The sequence below is a fragment of the Rana temporaria genome, chromosome 4 (genome assembly GCF_905171775.1).
Source record: "Rana temporaria chromosome 4, aRanTem1.1, whole genome shotgun sequence".
Taxonomy (NCBI): domain Eukaryota; kingdom Metazoa; phylum Chordata; class Amphibia; order Anura; family Ranidae; genus Rana; species Rana temporaria.
The window spans coordinates 274191449-274209622 of NC_053492.1; positions in this window are offsets into that span (position 1 = coordinate 274191449).

An 18174-nucleotide genomic window follows, 5' to 3' on the forward strand; every position below is an offset into this window, starting at 1 on the left:
GAAAAGCATATGCTCTCTGGAAACTCCACCGATTCGTCAAGGCATCCGTCCCGATCGCCTGACTGCAATGACCTCTCGAGTAGAACTTCTCCATCTTGGTATTGTGCTGTGAAGCAAAAAGATCTACTTGGGGACTGACTCCCAGAGACAAGATCCATTGGAATGTTTGGATGTGGAGAGACCACTCGTTGATATCCACCTGAGTGCGAGAAAGAAAGTCTGCCTGGGAGTTCTGTACTCCGGGAATAAAGACTGCTGTCAGGTTGACCAGGTTTTCCTGTGCCCACTTCATGATGGGTTCGACTTCCCGTAGAAGAGACGAACTCCGTGTCCCTCCTTGCCTCTTGACATAGGACACTGCTGTGGTATTGTCCATCCTCAACAGTACCGACTCTCCCTTCAGGAGTTGGGAGAAGGACTGGAGGGCACACCAGGCTGCTCGAAGCTCTAGGATGTTCGAGCCCGGATTGCGGAGGCGAGCATCCCATCTGCCCTGTGCCATGTTTGTACCACACAGGGCCCCCCAGCCGTAGCCACTGGCATCGGTCGTCACTGTGACCCAGGAGACCAGGGCGATAGAATGGCAATTCCGTAGATTTTTTGGCTGAAGCCACCAAAAGAGGCTGTTCCTCATGGAAGTTGAGATGCGAATCTGCTGATTCTTGTTGCCTGACTTCCACTGCTTGAGGAAGCCGGACTGGAAGGGACGTAGTCTCCACAATGCCCATTTCACCATGGGGGTTGTGGAAACCATTGTTCCGATGATCTTTAGACATTGGAATGCCTTCAGGTGGTGGGTGTCTAACGCTCGAGAAATCCTCTCTTGAACCACAGGGATCTTTTCCATCGGAAGAGAGATGGTTTTCTTCACTGTGTCGAACTGGGCCCCCAGATATACTAGGCATTGAGTTGGTTCCAAATGGCTTTTCGTTAGGTTCAGGAGCCAACCGAATTCGGACAGGATCGAGATTACCTGATCTCTTTGCGCTAAGAGCTGAGTCTTGTCCTGGGCTAGGACAAGGAGGTCGTCTAGATAATGATAAAGTCTTATCTTTTTCAGTCTGATAAAGGCCACCACTGCCAACAGGGTTTTGGTGAAGACTCGTGGTGAGGTTGTCAGCCCAAAGGGTAGGCACACGAATTGAAGGTGTTCTTGTCCAACGTGGAACCTGAGATATTTCTGTAGCTCGATTGCCACCGGAACGTGGAAATAAGCATCCTTCAGATCTATTGAGATCATCCAATCGCCTGGCTGTATGGCTTGCTGGATTGTCGACAGAGTTTCCATCTTTAACCTTCTGTGTTTTATAAATTTGTTTAGATAGGTCAAATCTATGACTGGACGCCAAGCACCGCTTTTCTTCTGCACCAAGAAGAGGGGGGAGTATACTCCATGAAACTGTTCGTCCTTTGGGACGCATACTACTGCTCCTTGGGATTTGAGTAGATCCACATAAGTTAAAAGAACCTGTCTCTGTTCCGCTGACCTTGGGAGAAGGGTGGAAATGAACCTTGGAAGAGGAATGCTGGAGAACGACCATGCGTGGCCTGATGTTATTGTCTTGATGACCCAAAAGTCCGTGATCGAGGCCACCCAAACGTGCCGAAAGAGGAGCAGTCGAGCTCCCACCCGATCCGCCTGGGCGGGCGTTGTTTCAAAAGGACTTAGCCTGATCGCGTCCACTCGACGCTTGGTTAGAAAACGCTGGTTTGCGAAAAGATGCACGGCCTCTACCCCAGTTTCTTCTGAAGTTTCCGCCAGGTCTGTAGGTGCGAGCTTCTCTAGTGCGGTCCGGGCTATACCTTCGGAATTGCGGTTTCTTCTTACCGGACTGACGCCTGTCCTGGGGGAGAAAACCCGATTTACCACATGTAGCCTTAGCAATGGCGTCATCCAGCTTGTTGCCAAACAAGGATGATCCCTCAAAGGGAATCTTACACCAATTTTGTTTGGACGATGGGTCCGCGATCCAGGGGCGCAACCACAAGGCACTCTTGGCTGTAACAGAGGACAGCATAATTCTTGCCAATAGGCGAATTAAATCGACGGATGCCTCCCCCAGAAAGGCAACTGCTAGTTTAAGTTCTGACGTAGCAGAACTTCTGGCCAGCTCTTCAGAGACACCCTTAAGGAAGGAGTCCACATTTCCCGTCCAGGCCTCCATTGCTTTGGATAAAGCTGCCAAGGCCAAAGCAGGTTTGCAGGCTGTACCAGCAAGACCGTAGATTCTTTTGAGGTCTTGATCCATCCTCCTATCAAGACCGTCCTTGAAGGACACTGAATCAGCCAGTGGCAGTGTAACATGCTTGGCCAGTCGTGTCACTGCTGCGTCTACCACAGGAATATTCTCCAGGTGTTTAACGTCATCTGCTTTGAAGGGATACAGTCTGGAGGCCTTGTTGGCCATAGAGGACCTCTTGTCTACTCTACTCCATTCTTCTTCAAAGATGCCCTTTAGTTCGGTTAACAACGGAAAACTTGGGCGTTCCTTCCCCAGGCGTTTAAAATATTTCTTTTGCTTAGCTGGAGAAGTAGATTGCTCTTCCCACAAGAGAGCCTCTTTGATTGCTTTGATAAGTGGTGTCACTTGGGAGAAGTCGAACTCTAGACTCTCCTCATCGCTTTCCAGTTCACCCTCCTGGGAATCTGGGGAAGCAGCGCGAGGCTGGGAAGGACCAGGATCCTCATGGACCTCAATGGCTGGAGAACCAGACCTGATGGTACCGGTTTGACTTTGTGTGTGGGAGACATTCTCTCTCAAAGATTTTTGCACCACACGTTCCACAAGAGACTCGATACGACGATCTTCAGTCTCCTTTTCCCCAACCGCCAGGGCGTAGCATCGGTCACATAATGATTTGCCCTCCGGGACGTAAGTGTCACATCCCCAGCAGGCTCTGTGATCAGAGCGGCTTTCGTGGCGGTGGGAGCGGTGTCTGGAGGAGGAATGGGAACTTCTCCTCTGATGGGAAGATGTAGATGGAGATCTTCGTTTACTCTTTGATTTAGAGGAAGAGGAATGTTGATGCGGCCTGGCAAGGTCTGCGGACTGGATAGCGGCATAAGGATCAGGACCGGAAGGGCTAAGAAAAAATGAGATATATATATAGGGGAAATAAGTCAGACAAATTTATACAAAGTGTGACTTCCACCCCTACGCCCCCCCTCACCCGCACATACCTTGTGCGTGAGGGCTGGCCACCTGTAGACGGTGACTGGTCCATAGTGTCTTGGACCTGCATAGTACTGAGACACTATCCAAACAACGGAAGAGATCCTATGGTGCCAGATAAAAAATAAAAATATAAGAACACTGCCCCTTTAAGAAGAGAAAGATTTTCAAATACCATATAGAAAATCAAATGTAACTTTAAAATTGCTAGACAAGGTAGAAAAAATACATTAAAAATTAATATTATTATGCATTATATTTAAAATCATCCAAAAATAAATGCAGGAATATAAAGAGAATATAAAGGGGATCTATGCCTATAGCACAGGCAGATCCCCCACACTAACCTGGCACAGATCACAGGGTCAGCTGCTCGCCTGTCAGGAGAATCCCCAATGTACACAGGCGAGCAGCTGATTTTAAAACCCCCGCCGATGACGTCAGACGCTGCCCACGTACGCGCCTGCGCAGTGGTGAATGACTCAACGGCGCCTGCGCGGCCGCCGCGAGTCCCGTCCGACTGCGCATGCGCGAACCAAGCCTCACTCTGAGAGTGGGCATTGCGCATGCGCGAAGGGCTCTGGTGCTCACACCAGGAAGAGGAAAAACGGCGCTGGAACGCAAGAGCGCTCCAGCCGCCATACAGGCAAATTAAACATACAAAATACATACAACACAGAGGTGACTGCCATGAATAAGATAAGACCTTGCCAGCCAGGAAGTCCGGATCTTCGGCACACACAGCAACGACCGCACAGCGGAGGGGAAGTTGCTGCAAAGCTCTCCACCCGCCCATGGCTGGGATCCGAGCTGCACCGCTTAAAGTGTGCTATCCATTTCCAAGTATGTCTTGTTCTGAACAACTCTGTATTTCCTAGATCCATGGAGGAGGACAAAAAAGGAACACCAGTACTGGGCGGTGAGTAAACCTTTATGGGTATGGGGTCCTATCAATGGAGAGGAGGCGGGATTAACCCACACGTAGGCTGCCATGGAGTCAGTCAGGAAAAGCCGACTACAGACAACGTTAGAAAATGCGACGGCCGCGGATCGTCGTAAATCGCTAATTTGCATACCCGACTCGGAAAACGATGCGAACTCCACCCAGCGGGCACCGAAGTATTGCATCTAAGATCCGAAGGCGTACGAAGCTGTACGCCTGTCGGATCTTACCCAAAAGCCGTCATATCTTGGTTTGAGGATTCAAACTAAAGATACGACGCGGGAAATTTGAAAGTACGCCGGCGTATCAGTAGATACGCCGGCGTACTTCGTCTGTGGATCTGGTCCAATGTGTTTTTGGCTACATTCACACTTGTGCGCAATCCACAAAAAACATGCAGCCCATTTGCAGGCATTCTTGCTAACACACATGCCAAAATGCATGGTAACAAAGTACCATGCGTTTTGGTGCAGAGCGATTTTCAAAAAAGATCAAGCACGTCTTTTTTTTGTTTCTCACAAAATGTATGCATGCGCGCTCTGTCACACCTGCGTAGATGAAAGGAGCCTGAAGTTACGCTTTTATGAGCACAATGAGATTGGATGTTGGATCTTATCACCAATTGATAAATAACCTAAACAAGAATATTTTTTTCTTTAAAAGGCTCTTTTTATTATAACATCTATAAAAACTTAAAAAATACACTGGAATTAAATTCTGTATGTTTCCAGATTGCAATCAATACTGTTAGTTATCAATAATTCTACAGGAAAATACCCTCTAACACTCCACCAGCCAGCATAGTCCATGTATTCCTGACCATGAGGATTGTTTCAATTGAGTAAACACTGATTCTGACAATGGGGTAGGAGTGATGCTCCATGTGTTTTCCAGATTGATCAGTCTGCATCATCAGGAAACTGTGGAAAGCATCTCTACCATATCACATGTACAATATAATTAAAGAAGTTGTAAATAAAACATTTTTTTTTGCTGAAATTACTGCTTACAGGGTATAGAGACATAATAGTTAACTGATTCCTTTTAAAAACGATTAAAAATAGATAAAAATCAATCATATAATGTACCTGCAGTTTCTAGTTTCATTTTTGCATGTTGTTTCCTGCCTCTGCTGTCCAGAGCCACAGAGCCAATACAGGGCAGTGATGGTTTGGAAAACGAAACTGATTGGTGCTGTGGGGTTTTAGACACACAGTAATCACACCTCCTTGATTAGTGACCACAGAGAGAAAGCTCCCAGTACTGTGGTTATCAGGAAACAGACAACCAAGAAGTGTGGAGATCAGAGAAGAATTACAGCAACTTGAGAGCAAAAACGAACAATGAGGACATGAAAACAGCACTGCATTAAGATAAAGGAAGCTATTAAGATAAAAAAAAATTCCTTTACAAACCCTTTCACCTCTTGCCAGCCAACCACATAATTCATTTACAGTATGTGGCCAAAGGAAAGGGGTTAATGATGCCCAAGCAGCAGGGACCTGCTAGTAAGCGCACTAAGGACCCACGACTTGTCATGTGACTTTGACATGACAAGTGGCATGACAAAGCGCAGCTCGTTGTTTGCAATGGTAGACGGTCAGATCGGTGCGACTTAAAGTCACAGTGATTTTGAAAAGGTGCCTCCACTAATTTGGTGCCACTTTTGATGCAACTTTGGTCCAGAGAATGTAAAGTTGGATAAAAGTCACACTAGAAGTCACATCAAAGTCACACTCCAAGGTTGCACTGGAAAATGTGCGTCTTTGGAGACATGCTAATGTGAATGAAGCCTAAATCTCTAAAGGGGAGCCAGGTGTGTTATTTTATATTTTGTCCACCAAGTAATCAGGCACAGAGAATACATAAAACGAAGTCCACATAGAGGACTATGCACATACACACTGCTGAGGAATACAAGGGAGACACACCTACTGTATGTGTAACAAGCTCATATGAACAGTCCCATATCAGGGACCCACTTGCAATGAGATGCTTTCGCATTCAGCTCTTCTCTTTGTGTCTTTTGGCTCAGGGCATTGGAATTTTATGCTTTTCTATCTAACCTCCTCCTCCTCTGTCCTCTCAAACAAGCAGTCAGAGCAATAACTCTGCAGCCTGAGACATCTGCAAGGAAAAGGTCTCATGAAAAGAATAAAGACAGGGTAAAAGAGAAAACAATGACACCGGGAGACTTTCTGAAAAAGTCCCTCAGGCGTATGATGAACACCCCTTCTAAAACAACAGTTGAAATTAACTCTAAATACAAAGGGTATATGTGTATTCTTACTGGACTTTTGATGTACTTTGTGTATTTTTCCAAACCTGTGCAGTAATCTGCAGTAAAGCTTTACTGGAGCTTCCTGTAATAAAGACCAGTCACTGCTTATCTCTCTCCTTGTGCAGGTTGACTGGTCTTGTCTCCGCCCCTATCTGTACTTTTCTGAAGGCAAACTATAGTGGGTGGAGTCTGCTGGGTCCCTCCCACAGCTCTATTGATAACATTCTGTTCAATTGTACGCTTTACTTGTGATTGAGTGAGTTATGCCCCTTTAGTATGTTACATTAAGGGCTGGTTCACACCTATGCATTTTTTAGTGCATTTTCATTTTTGCAGAAACACACTACATAGTCCATTTAACATGGTTTCCTCTGGATGTAGTTCGCATCTGTGCATTTTATGGAAAAGGCCAGGGTTTTTTTTTCTGGTTTTTGGTTCTACAGGGAGTGCAGAATTATTAGGCAAATTAGTATTTTGACCACATCATCCTCTTTATGCATGTTGTCTTACTCCAAGCTGTATAGGCTCGAAAGCCTACTACCAATTAAGCATATTAGGTGATGTACATCTCTGTAATGAGAAGGTGTGTGGTCTAATGACATCAACACCCTATATCAGGTGTGCATAATTATTAGGCAACTTCCTTTCCTTTGGCAAAATGCGTCAAAAGAAGGACTTTACAGGCTCAGAAAAGTCAAAAATAGTGAGATATCTTGCAGAGGGATGCAGCACTCTTAAAATTGCAAAGCTTCTGAAGCGTGAACATCGAACAATCAAGCGTTTCATTCAAAATAGTCAACAGGGTGGCAAGAAGCGTGTGGAAAAACCAAGGCGCAAAATAACTACCCATGAACTGAGAAAAGTCAAGCGTGCAGCTGCCAAGATGCCACTTGCCACCAGTTTGGCCATATTTCAGAGCTGCAACATCACTGGCGTGCCCAAAAGCACAAGGTGTGCAATACTCAGAGACATGGCCAAGGTAAGAAAGGCTGAAAGACGACCACCACTGAACAAGACACACAAGCTGAAACGTCAAGACTGGGCCAAGAAATATCTCAAGACTGATTTTTCTAAGGTTTTATGGACTGATGAAATGAGAGTGAGTCTCCAGTCCGACTCAGACGCCAGCAAGGTGGAGGTGGAGTACTGGTTTGGGCTGGTATCATCAAAGATGAGCTTGTGGGGCCTTTCCGGGTTGAGGATGGAGTCAAGCTCAACTCCCAGTCCTACTGCCAGTTTCTGGAAGACACCTTCTTCAGGCAGTGGTACAGGAAGAAGTCTGCATCCTTCAAGAAAAACATGATTTTCATGCAGGACAATGCTCCATCACACGCGTCCAAGTACTCCACAGCGTGGCTGGCAAGAAAGGGTATAAAAGAAGAAAAACTAATGACATGGCCTCCTTGTTCACCTGATCTGAACCCCATTGAGAACCTGTGGTCCATCATCAAATGTGAGATTTACAAGGAGGGAAAACAGTACACCTCTCTGAACAGTGTCTGGGAGGCTGTGGTTGCTGCTGCACGCAATGTTGATGGTGAACAGATCAAAACACTGACAGAATCCATGGATGTCAGGCTTTTGAGTGTCCTTGCAAAGAAAGGTGGCTATATTGGTCACTGATTTGTTTTTGTTTTGTTTTTGAATGTCAGAAATGTATATTTGTGAATGTTGAGATGTTATATTGGTTTCACTGGTAAAAATAAATAATTGAAATGGGTATATATTTTTTTTTTGTTAAGTTGCCTAATAATTATGCACAGTAATAGTCACCTGCACACACAGATATCCCCCTAAAATAGCTAAAACTAAAAACAAACTAAAAACTACTTCCAAAAATATTCAGCTTTGATATTAATGAGTTTTTTGGGTTCATTGAGAACATGGTTGTTGTTCAATAATAAAATTAATCCTCAAAAATACAACTTGCCTAATAATTCTGCACTCCCTGTATAGACTTCAATGGTTTAAAGATGTGTATTAAAAAAACGCAAAATGCAGCTGGAATATGCAAACTGCAACCTGCACAAGTGTGAATCAGGCCTAAGGGCCCTTTCACATGTGCGGACAGGGGCGGACTGACCATTGAGTCACTCAGGCACTGCCCGAGGGCCCCATGCCACTAGGGGGCCCCATCAGGGTTGCCAGGCTCAGTAAAACCAGGGACAGTATGTAAAAATCTGTGTTTTTTAAGATCTGTCCCTGATATGTCCGAAACTGACATGCTTTTAATGTGAATATCCCAAGATTTTAGCTGCCCTGCCTCTGCACTGCCTCCTGGCGTGGTGGCCATCTGTAAGCCAGAGGGGCCCCATAATCTTCTATTGCCCGGGGGCCCCATGAGTTGTCAGTCCGCCCCTGCGTGCGGACCATATGTCCGCATTTTCATCCATCCATTGCGGATGAAAACGGGACATACATGGGTCCCTATGTGATTTCGGGTGTCAGCGGATGACCGCCTCCGCATAGATCCGGTTTTTCGGACGGAAGAAAATCCTATTTTTCTTCCGTCTGCTGGATCGGATCGGATGAACACGGACATACGGTCCCTGTTCATCGGATCCCCCATAGGGGAGAGCGGAGGAAACACAGGGCGGTCCCTGCACAGTGTGCGGGGACCGCCCTGTCAGCTGCCAGCTCAGCGGGGATTTTACGGAGGATCCCCGCTGAGCAAATGCAGACACACGGAGCGGATCATTACTGATCCGACCGTGTGAAAGGGCCCTATGGCCTCATTCACATGGGTGTATCTTTGGTACACCTGTGAAAATGTCTGTCTTTACTCGCATGGGATGCATTTAGAGATCTGTGCAGCCTGTGGACTCACCATTGATTAGAACAGGCTTCCTGCACGGAACAAATGAAGAAAGGAAAACCGCCGCTCCAGGTGAGTGCAATAAGAAATCAATGTCCTCCTCAGAGACTGTGGGTGCTGGCAATTCACAAGGCAGAAATTAATGGAAAAAAATCATGGACAGCCACACACCAAAATAAACCTTGAAAGGTAGCCTTTATTGGTGCAAAAAGGATAAAAGCACTACAAAACACAGCACAGCAAGCAGTGGGATAAAAAACTGACGCGTTTCGCACAGAGTTCTAGTGCTTAGTCATAGCTTACTGCTTGCTGTGCTGTGTTTTGTAGTGCTTTTATCCTTTTTGCACCAATAAAGGCTACCTTTCAAGGTTTATTTTGGTGTGCGGCTGTCCATTAATTTTTTCCATTGATTTCTGTCCTGCACGGAACACCCATGCATCCCCTGCGGGAGAAGATGGCCTTTCGCACAGGTTTACAGATATGTATGTCCATATGAATAAGACCTTAAACATGAATGATACTGGAATAAGCATTTTTATTTTTCATAATGAAAATACATTTAAAGGTTTTTGGTACATTTTTGAATGGCTACACATTTATGTAAAATGTAATGTTTAAATTACCTATATGTATATAAAAAAAATGTATTAAAAATTATTTTTTTATTTATTAATGGACCCACCCAGGACACTCAGTTTGCAAACCATGGTGATCTTTCTAATAACAAAGTACAATTTTGTCACATGCTTGATAATGAAAAGCTTGAAGCACTGCTCCAAGCAGAAGCTGTAATGTTTCCCTACCAGTATCCAGAATGCGGGAGCAGGCATCCAATCACTATTCTAGGAGTACTGGAATATAGGGTGTAAGGCACCGCTCAAGACTGAACCCGGCGCTAATAGAATCTGTTCGATTTATGGCCTCAGCCAGTGCCGCTCCGGCCACGTTCCCTGATGCGTTTCTTCTCGCCCCCATCTATTCGATTAGTGCAAAACATGGCTGCAAATTCTGCGTCTGGTCATGAGGATGTATTTAAACTGTTTGTTACCCCAGCATTTCATATTCCTAATATATGCCTGCTGTACCACGTACCTGTATGAGAAAGTATCCTGTTTTCTTTGTTTTGCTTCCTTTGTGTGAAATCTTGTTTTTTTCTGCCAATCCCTCTGCTTTTCCTATTAGAAACTGGCCACACTAAGCAGAAGAGCACAGTGTGGTCAGTTCTCTAGCTATGCTGGGAAAGCAGCCTGCTCTTCCCCAATGATCAGACTTGTCCTGATCCCCCCCCCCCATGCACATACTATTACCGAAAAGTTAAATATATAGAGGTGCCCCATCACTTCAGAGGCAAATTGCTCCCACTATTTTTAATCCCCTTCTAGACCCACTTTTTTTTTTACAAACTAACAGGATATTATCTGTGTAAAAAATATAAAGTAAAGAAAACAGAATCTTTTACATACAATTTTACCCACCATTCTTACACAATTAATAACTTGCCCCTGTGGTAAACATTATGTGGTGGTGGGGGGAGGGCAACACTGAGTTTTTCCACTAAAGTTAATGACCACATTTCAAACATAAAAAATGGCAATAAGAAACTTATAGCTAGATTCAGGTAGAGAATCTGCACCGACCTATCTTTAAGTGTATTCTCAAACAGAGATACGCTTAAGCATATCTAAGAGACGACGGCTTGTGCCGTCCTATCTTAGGTTGCAATATTTAGGCTGGCCGCTAGGTGGCACTTCCATTGTGGTCGGCCTAGAATATGTAAATCAGTAAATACGTCTATTCGCGAACGTACGCCCGGCCGCCGCAGTACATTTACGCCGTTTACGTAACGCATTAGCAGTTGTTTGCGTAAGTCATCCGCGAATAGGGATTTATGTCGTTTACGTCCACGTCGAAATCAATAGGCCCGTGCGGCGGACTTAGCCGCAATGCACGCTGGGAAATGTAGGCGCCCGGCGCATGCGCAGTTAATAAAAAAACGTCAATCACGTCGGGTCAAGCCTCATTATCATAAAACACTCCCCCTCAGACAAATTTGAATTAGGCGCCCTTATTCCCGCCCGCTTTAGGCTACGCCGCCGTAACGTAGCAGGCAAGTACGTTGTGAATCATGTACTTGCCTCGCTAACTTACGGCGGCGTAGCTTAAATGCCTTAAGCTACGCCGCCTTAAAGTTGCGGCCATCTATGTGAATCTATCTAATAGTGTTGTCAAACATTATGCTCGCTTTCACCATAGAGATCCAACTAGTACCCAGTTTTTGGCAATAGATCGTTATGTTCCAGCCTGGCGTGGGGGTTCAGCTAAGCGGGGTTTGCCGCAACTTGAGACCTATTGGATATATGAGCTCAAATAATATTTCCCATATGGTGAGAATGTTGAATGGGACATTAATGCGTTTATTAATAAGGCTTGATGTTTCCATTTACATGCTAATCGGGTGCTATCTATGAATTGTCATCTGTTTTAAATTATTTTCTATTTTCTATTTTATACAGTTAATATATTTTTCCATGTTTATTCATATTTTTATTAGGTTAAGATTTGAGTATTTTTATTGTCATTTTTATGAGACCATTGAGCTCATTTATTTAGTGTTTTATTTAATAACATTTTTATTTTAATCACTGGCACATGGTTAATTTTTTACCTCCCATTGAAGCGGGTACTTGATTCTATTTTTTTGTTCTCTATTTTATACAGTATGTACAATGATTTCCAGACCTACAGTCTGTTTGTTATATATGCATATTTTTTACTTGTTTAGTTTTCTTAGCCTGTAATGAGGCTTAGCTTTTTTACTCCCTTTGTTTTTAATTCTCAGCACTTATTGTTTCCCGGAGGGGCGTGTTAATTCTTTCTGCGATCACATGCTTCTCCGGTTTTAATCCTAAATGAGGTATGAAGCGTGGGGTTTTCTAGGTGTTCTCAGTCTGGTTTCTGGAAACGGCAGCGAGATGTGGAGGGCATAATGGTGTTATTTTGATGCTTCCTGGCTCTGAATGAGGCTTGAGTCGCATGGCGTCACATCCTCATCTGCTCACAGTGGAATTTAAAGGCGGTGCGTGGAATGCACGCCAGCGCCATATTGGAACACAGCGGTTGCAAATCCAGATCCTCACACCCCAGATGATGTCCATTAGGACGAAACGCGTCGGATTTGTGGTAGAGACTTTTCAAAACCATATATATGAAGATGTATATGTCATTCTTTTATAAGGCTTTTCTTATTAATGAGACTGAGATGTCGTTGGTCAACTGTCCTGTTTTTCTTAATCAACAGAGTGACTCGTTGTTAGAGTTCAACTAACAAAACGATTTTAAACCTATAATAACATAGGGAGGTTATCTCAAAGGGATGGGGATCTGATAAGCTTAGAGCGGGAAAAGGTACATTTGAGGGGCATTCTTAGAGCGGGAAAAAGGTACATTTGAGAGGCATTCTTAGAGCGGGAAAAAGGTACATTTGAGAGGCATTCTTAGAGCGGGGAAATGGTACATTTGAGAGGCATTCTTAGAGCGGGAAAAATTACATCGGAAGGGTATATAGAGACAAGTCCTAGGTTGAGTAGAGACAGACTGGATCATGATCTGATTGGGAAAACTTTGTGAAGTACTCTATGAGGAGCTGCCTAGACATGGTGATGTAGTCTCTCTATCCTCTGTCCTCCCCTCTCTCCCCCTTTTCTCTCTCTTTCTCCCCCTTTTCTCTCTCTCTCTCTCTCTCACTCTCTCTCTCTCTATCTCTTTCTTCATAAATGTAATCTCTGTAACTTTTCCTTTCCTATAACTTGTCATTTGTTTACTGATGTATCCATTGTAGCCGTCTTACTGTCTGTGTAAATGTGTGCCTTGGATATCATCTTGGTTTTAAAGGTGTTATAGGTTATGTTATGTTTATAAATATTGAAGTAATACCAGTTTCTTCTCTGTATCAATAAATGTAATATTTTTCTCTTTTTCGCAGCCCTATTCTTTGTTTTTAATGTTTATATAGACAAAAAGGTTTTCATAGCTTACTTTAATTAGTTACGTGCGATATTAATATGTTTATGAATCGCTGATTATTAATTATGTACGTGCGTTATTAATTTTTCTATGACAGATTACACTCGTGAAATCGTTGCATACTTCCATTAAGATGCAAGCTTAATAAACTATTGTATTTGGTGTGACTCTGCGCTATGGAATTTAAATACTGGCAGATACTATGTATAAATAGTGTCAGGGAAAAAATAAAAAAATAAATGAATAGAACTGCAGCCTCTACTCGTTACTGCCACCATAGGTGAAGTAACAGGTGAGAAGACCGCCGCTCCAGGCATGGGCGTCCGCTGAAATTTTTTCAGAGGGGGCGCTTCGGCAGCGGCGATACACAGTCACATTTTACCCTTTCTTCGACTGCTAGCAGTGGTTAAAAGCACCCCCCACGTTAAAATGTAAAAATACCCCACTGTGCCCCCTGCATCTTTCAATATCTCTTTGTCACTACTGTGTAACCCCTCTCCACAACTGCACCTCTGGACCCCTTTACATTACACAGCACCCCACAGCTCTGGACCCCTTTACATTACAGAGTACCCCACAGTTCTGGACCCCTTTACATTACACAGCACCCTGCATCACTGGCCCCCTTTAAATTACACAAGGTCCCCCCCCCCCTATTTCGGCTTGTGTGATAGGCGGAACACTAAAAGACTATAAGATGAGCCAAACTAGGGGGGCGGGACCTTGCACACAGACCCAGCGCCATGACATACGATACAAGCGCCGGAGGGGAGCGCTGCAGTCACCGCTTAAAGCGGCCCCAGGGCCAGTTCGGCCCTGCTCCTGGCTCTCACTGGCGATTCCAGGGGGGGGCAAATGACCTATGGAGCGGACGCCCATGGCTCCAGGTGAGCACACCTAAGGTGATCACTGTCCACTCAAGAACCAAACGGGTGCCGGCAATGCACAGGATATGCAAATGGAGAAATATATGGACAGCCGCACTCCAAAAGTCTTAAAAAAGACATGCCCTTTATTGGTAAAGGAAAAAATGCACTACAACACTCAGCACACAGTGGGGAAAACGGCTGACACGTTTCGCATTGAACTTCAATGCTTAGTCATAGCATAGGTGAAGTAAAATGAATGGAAAAGAAGAAATTGTAGGTGTGGCGCTGTTCTTTATGATGCCTTAAATGAATACTTATTAAAAGTGAAAAACTGGTCACAATGAATAAATATATATAAATACAAATGTTCCTAAGGTGCATATGTGCAATGTGTCAAAGTGTGCAATGAATGTCAATAGGTGCACATGTGCTTTTAAATATTGTGCAATCAATAAAATCTTGTGCAATAAAAATAACCATTAGTGCAATCATATTAAAGTGCATAAGATCCTGCATATCAAATGCCTGTGAAAGAGTCAATTATTGGCAGGTAAAATAACAAAATTCCTGGAAAGATTTTCCACTTGCTGGATGCTTTTGAATGCGTGCTTGGTGCTTAGTGAAAGTGACACTTTTCTTTCTGTGGATGGACACTGCAATCCGCGCCCCTGCAAAGCCCCACATGGTGTTTTATCGTTTTTAAAATAAATTTATTGGTAAAACTTAAAATGGGTACTCACAATATGACAGAGTAAAAATCGAATGTAATCCTGTTAGGAAGTGTTGTGGCGTTCTGCGGCTTGACCGGTTTAGTCTGCTAACATCACCTGGAGCGATGGTTAGATGACGTCAGCAGACGAAACCGGTATATGACTTTGCCTCTCTCTCACATGGAAGGAAATCATTGGTTGGCATCTGTGCACTTAGGCACAGATTCGGAATCACACTGCAGCTTACCACAAAATGCCCCATCCAACACTGCACCTGCATCTCCCTTGTCCCTGCCATGAGTGCAGGGCAGGCAGGGATCTGTGAGAGCTGCCGAGAGGAAAGCTGTCCTTGTAAATACAGAAAGCTTCTCTGTTTACAAGGGTAGACTATGAGGGCTAAGACATACCCAAAACAAAAAAAAAGCAATCTGCACAGTGGCTAAGTGGTTAGCACTTTCACCTAGCATCACTGAGATTGTTGGTTTGGATCCCAGCCACGACACTACCTGCCTGGAGTTTGCATGTTCTCCCTGTGCCTGTGTTGGTTTCCTCTGGATAGTCCGGTTTCCTCCCACACTCCAAAGACATGCTGGTATGCTAATTGGCTCCTGTCTAAATTGGCCCTAGTATGTATGAATGTGTGTTAGGGACCTTAGATTGTAAGCTCCTTGAGGGCAGGTCTGATGTGAATGTACAATACAAATATATGTAAAGTGCTGGGTAAATGATGGTGCTGTATACTGTAAGTACCCGTAATAAGTAAATTTGAGCATGATGGGGATTTAGGGAGAAAAGGGCTTGGTTAATCTCTATGATGAATGGTCCTATCATTCGCACGTAGCACAGCTTACTGCTGCAGTGAAGATAAGTTGATAAACGGAGGCACGTCTGTACAATTATGCACATTAGCTACAGCTGCTGTCTGACATGGTTTTTTGCCTGCGTGAATGAGACCTTAGTGAATTTCTCCTGAATTATCTATAGCCCAGGTTCACACTGGGTGCGATTTCCTTTGATTTGAGATGCGATTTCACATGTGAAATCGCATCTCAAATCGTCAGGATTTGCCGCCAATTGTCGGCAATGACACCGTCCTAATCGGTGCGACGCCGCATCTGCGGCGCTGCACCGATTTCAAAAAGTAATTCCTGTACTACTTTTTGCGATTTCGGGCCGCTATTTACATAGACATCTGTGCAGAAACCTGCACAGATGTCTCTTAAATCGCGGCCGAAATCGGGACTGCCGGCGGGAGTGAAATCGTGCGAGTTCAGCTGAACTCGCACGGCTTCACTCCCGCAGCCCAGTGTGAACCAGGGCATAAACATTGATTACGACCACTAGAGGGGGGGTTTCAGAACAGTGGATGTTGTTGACCTAAACTTTTCCAAAGTTACATCAGGTAGGTTAGGTTACGCACAATTAAAAAAAAAAGGAACTTCCTCTTTCTGTGAAATGCTTATCAAATCTTTTCTTTAACAACTGCCTGAAGAAAAGAAGAATGTATATTGACATTTTAGGAACTTGGGGCCAGATTCTTAAACGAGATACGACGGCGTATCTCTATGTTGCGCAGTCGTATCTATGCGCCTGATTCTTAGAATCAGTTACGCATAGATTTTGCTTAGATCCGACAGGCGTAACTGTGTTACACCGTCGTATCGTAAATGCATATTTACGCTGGCTGCTAGGTGGCGCTTCCGTCGAATTCCGCGTCGAGTATGCAAATTAGGTAGATGCGCGAATTCCCGAACGTACGCCCGGCCGATGCAGTAAAGTTACACCGTTTACGTTAGGCTTTTCCCGGCGTATAGTTGCCCCTGCTATATGGTGGCGTAAGTGCGGCGTAACAATGTTAAGTATGGCCGTCGTTACCGCGTCGAAATTTGAAAAAGTTACGTCGTTTGCGTAAGTCGTCCGTGAATGGGGCTGGATGTCATTTACGTTCAGGTCGAAACTAATGACGTCCTTGCGGCATACTTTGGAGCAATGCACACTGGGAAATTCCACGGACGGCGCATGCGCCGTTCGGGAAAAACGTCAATCACGTCGGGTCACAGTAAATTTACATAAAATACGCCCCCCTGATCCAAATTTGAATTTGGCGGGCTTACGCCGGCTGATTTACGCTACGCCGCCGCAACTTACGGAGCAAGTGCTTTGAGAATACAGCACTTGCCCGTGTAAGTTGCGGAGGCGTAACGTAAATCAGATACGTTACGCGGCACAATTTTACGCAGATGTACGAGAATCTGGCCCTTGATCTTTACCTTACCAACAGCATTAATATGAATTTTCAAAGATCATTTATTTACAATAAAGTACAGAAAAGTACAGTCAATATACATCTCAGGTGTGGTTCTTTTCTCTGGTTTATTTAGAAATAATGGGGGCATGTCACTAGATTTTAAAATATAATTTTTTTATATGTAAATATGTAAAATGGGAAGAAGGGTAAGGTATGGATCTGAGTATCCCAACAGAACACTGGATCTCATACTCTGGACCCTTCTAATAGTTATCCAAGCTTAATCCTTGTATACACTACTAAAACTACTAGCTTTTTTTTATTTCAACCCAGCGGGTTGAAGAAAAAAAAACTCACAACTGAGGTCAGAGCTGCTGTACTAACAATCCGATGTTAGTACAGCGATCTCCCCTGCTCTGCTATTGTGTTCTGACAGTCCTCCAGCTAGAACACTTTGGTTATCACTCTCAGCCATAGGCTGAGAGCGCTGATTGGGAGGTGGTCGGCAGGCCTTTTTTTGGGATGACCCCTCAACAGAAGCTGGCCGAATTGTTGTCTATAGTTACTCATCTAAGAGGCAGAGGTTGCTAATTGTTCAAGGATACCCTAGCAACCTCTGGAGGAACTCTAGGTTCAGAAAGGCTGCTCTAGACTATGGTTTAATCTCTACTAGATCTTTCTCTGCAAAGTACATCATGTTTCCTTTCTAAACTGGATGTGGTTTAGGGGTGCCCTATGCACAGAACGCAGAGTTCAGAGGTGCACTACGTACAGAGTTCAGGGGTTTGCAGTGTACAGAGTGATGGGTTGAGGAGTGCGCTATATACAGAGTGTAGGGTTTAGGGGTGTGCTCTGCACAGTGTGCAGGGTTTAGCTCTCTTTCACAGGCTGTCCCCATCTCACTTCCACTTCTCCCCAGCTCAGGCCTCTAAACCACTCTGTTCATGCCCCCACCTCTGCACACATCTCATCTCTCTCTCCTATTACCTAAATGCTTTCTCACATCTCACCTACCCAGCTCAGTTCTAGTAACTTTCGGCAGTGTATATGACTTTACCTCTCTCTCACAGGAAATTAAGGAAATCATTGGTTGGCATCTGTGCATCCAGGCA